The sequence below is a fragment of the Dendropsophus ebraccatus genome, chromosome 13 (genome assembly GCF_027789765.1).
Source record: "Dendropsophus ebraccatus isolate aDenEbr1 chromosome 13, aDenEbr1.pat, whole genome shotgun sequence".
Lineage (NCBI taxonomy): Eukaryota > Metazoa > Chordata > Amphibia > Anura > Hylidae > Dendropsophus > Dendropsophus ebraccatus.
In genome coordinates this window covers 32341032-32344658 of record NC_091466.1, presented here as the reverse complement: position 1 = coordinate 32344658, position 3627 = coordinate 32341032, and the positions used below count along the sequence as shown (strand labels likewise).

General features: G+C 41.2%; 1 pseudogene; it reads right to left on the bottom strand.

The window, feature by feature from the left end:
• Window positions 1-2020: 2020 nt before the first annotated feature.
• LOC138771559 (oocyte zinc finger protein XlCOF7.1-like) lies at window positions 2021-3043 on the bottom strand (annotated as a pseudogene).
• Window positions 3044-3627: the final 584 nt, after the last annotated feature.

Sequence of the window (3627 nt, the reverse complement as noted above, 5' to 3'; positions counted from 1 at the left end):
AAGGGTGAAGGACCTGATCACATGACCCTTAAGGTCCTCAACCTCACAGTGTGGAGAGCAGCCCGACAGAGAGGAAGAGGGAGAAGACTGACCTGTAACTGCTGTGTGTCAGTGTCCGAGTGTGTCAGTGTCAGTCAGTCGGTCAGTATCTAGGTCAATAATGTATGTTTGTATATGTTAGTGGTGTCTCACGTTATTGTGCATAGTGTGTAAATGAGGGGCCCGCTGAGGCTTGGTCGCCCAAGAGCCCACAAAAACCTGGAGCCAGCCCTGGCTGTAGTAATACTCTCTCACATCCTGCTGTCCCAGATCAGACACTAATCCTATGTATTACTGGGAGATATGGTGCGTTTACACAGGCAGATAAATCTGACAGGTTTGGATTTGAAAAGAGGAGAAATCTCAGTCTCTCCTTTGTGACCTGTTCCCTGTTTATAGTCTGTTCCTGGCTTTGGCTTCAAAAATCTGTCAGATAACTGTCTGTGTAAACACACCGATAGGAGAGATAGATAGATAGATTCTGGCAGATATATAGGTAATCATAGAATAACATCCACCTGCTCCAGCCTCCAGTATTTAGGCTTATAGGGAACAGATTTTTTTATGTGATATGCTGCCCTCTTGTGGTACAAATGTAGAACTAGGATGATGCACTGCTGATTTTTTTGTTTGTTTGTTTTTTACATATAACTTGAGCACTAAAATCGTTACCCCAGGTCACTGCGCTCATGCACGCTACAATAGTCGGGATAGGAGATAACTCCAGTCTTGGCTGTTTAAATCTTTGAAATTAAGTAAATAGTGAAGGGGTTATAAAGACCATTGTGGGTCCATCAGATGACACACTTTTTCTCCATGGTAGTCATGTAGTTTATTGCATGGGCTCCTACCTATGTACAGCACTGAATATTCCTACCTTTAGTGTTGCCTACTGGATTTGCATGGGGCTTCCTTGCTGCATTGATAGGACCCTAGGTCTTTGATACTTTGGGCGTTTTTTGAGTCTGCATTTTTCCCCTGATGCTGGAGCATTGTCGTCTCAGCCAGTCAGTGGCTGCAGCTGTTGTTTTGAAGGCTCCATCTTTGAAGAGGCAGAGCCTAGCACACTTGTAGCTTAGTGCACCAGGCTCTGCTGAAGAAGAGACGTCGGAGGAGAGTATCAATCGCGCTCCCCTTCTTCTCCCAACACTGCACCCATCCCAGCAAGAAAAGGGGGCAATTAACCCCCTACCTTACTGGGAAGGATACATTGTGACATCAATGTGGCCCCCCCCATGGGGTTAAGTGAGGATGGCATGCCTCCATACTTTATGATTCAGTTGGCACACAAGGGGTTAAGTGAGGATGCATGCCATCCTCCCTTAATCCCATGGAGTAAGGGGGCACATTGATATCATAATGTATCCATAATTGCCGCCCTCCCTTGCAGAATATGGTTGCCGTACTAGGGGGGAGAGAGGGAGCCCTATTGATACTCACCCCATTCTCTTCTCTTTTCAGCAGAGCCCGGCACATAGAGCTACTAGTGGAAGACCTGAAATTATTTAATAGAAGTAAATTACAAATCTCTGGAACTTTAATACCAGTCGATTTGAAAGAAAGTTTTTTGCTGGCGTTGCTCTTTAAGGAAGTATGGAGTGGGTATATCTGCAGTTGTCACCCGCTGTCTCACTCCAACACTGTTCGTTTAACTCCCTAGATGCTTTACCCCCAAGCAATGAAAGAATATGGTGTCAATCAGCTGTCTTGGCAGCCTTCTCAAGGCTTCTGTAGCTGCCATGATAGTTTTCCTTTAATAGGAGAGCAGTCACCAAGACAATGCTATCTAATCTATGGCCATCATATTATAGAGTAGGAAGAACTGAGCGGATTGATATATATCTTTGTGTGAACAGATTCAGTGTAACTTGTTGATTGAAATCCCTGACCATTCTGTGGTAAAGAGTCCAGTGGGCGGAGTCACTAAAAATCTGATTTCTGTAAAAAAACTTTTCCCACATTCTAAACATTAAAATGGCTTCACCCCTGTGCGAATTATTTTATGTTTCGTAAGACTGTATTTCTTTGTAAAACATTTCCCACATCCTGAACATGAAAATGGATTCTCCCCTGTTTGAATTTTTTTATGTTTAGTAAGACTGGATTACTTTGTAAAACATTTCCCACATTCTGAACATGAAAATGGCTTCTCCCTTGTGCAAATTATTTGATGTTTAGTAAGACTGCATTTCTTTGTAAAACATTTCCCACACTCTGAACATAAAAATGGCTTGTCTCCTGTGTGAATTTTTTGATGTTGAGTAAGACTGTAGTTCTTTGTAAAAAATTTCCCACATTCTGAACATGAAAAAGGCTTATTCCGTTGTGTGGATTTTTGATATTTAGTAAGATCTGATTTCTGTAAAAAAAAAAAATTCCACATTCTGAACATGAAAATGGTTTCTCCCCTGTGTGAATTTTTTGATGTTTAGTAAGATCTGATTTCTGTAAAAAAAAACTTTTCCCACATTCTGAACATGAAAATGGCTTCTCCCCTGTGCGAATTATTTGATGTTTAATAAGACTGGATTTCTTTGTAAAACATTTCCCACATTCTGAACATGAATATGGCTTCTCCCCTGTGTGAATTATTTAACGTTTAGTAAGGCTGGATTTCTTAGTAAAACATTTCTCACATTCTGAACATGAAAATGGCTTGTGCAAATTATTTGATGCTGAGTAAGACTGTATTTCTTTGTACAACATTTCCCACATTCTGAACATGAAAATGGGTTTCTCCCCTGTGCGGATTTTTTGATGTTTAGTAAGACTGGATTTCTTAGTAAAACATTTCCCACATTCTGAACATGAAAATGGCTTCTCCCCTGTGTGAATTTTTTTGATGTTGAGTAAGACTGGATTTCTTTGTAAAACATTTCCTACGTTCTGAACATGAAAATGGCTTCTCCCCTGTGTGAATTTTTTGATGTTGAGTAAGACTGGATTTCTTTGTAAAACATTTCCTACGTTCTGAACATGAAAATGGCTTCTCCCCTGTGTGAATTTTTTGCTCTATATACAGACCAATATTACTGCCATAGAGTCACCACCATATAATGACTCTAAATACACCATATACAGATCAATATTATGCGGCAGTCTCTGTATGGCAGTAATATTGATCTGTATATAGTGTGTATATATAGTCATTATGTGGTGGTCACTTTATGGCAGTAATATTGGTCTTTATATATAGTCATTATGTGGTGGTCACTCTATGGCAGTAATATTAGTCTTTATATAATGTATATATAGGGTCGTTATGTGGCAGTCAATGTATGGCAGTAATGACTGTATATACACACTATATACAGACCAATATTACTGCCAAAGAGTGACCACCGCATAATGACTCTATATACACTGTATACAGACCAATATTACCGCCATACAGTGACCACCACTTAAAGTGACTGTACCACCAGGCCCAGGCTGAAGCACTGGAGGCAGGCCGTCCCACCCTTAGTGGGAGGAAACCCCAGCCCCTCCATGACGTGACTCCATTAGAATCAATGGAACCCTATCATAGAGGGGCGGGGGTTTCCTCCCACTAAGGGTGGATTGGCCCGCCTCCAGTGCTTCAGCCTG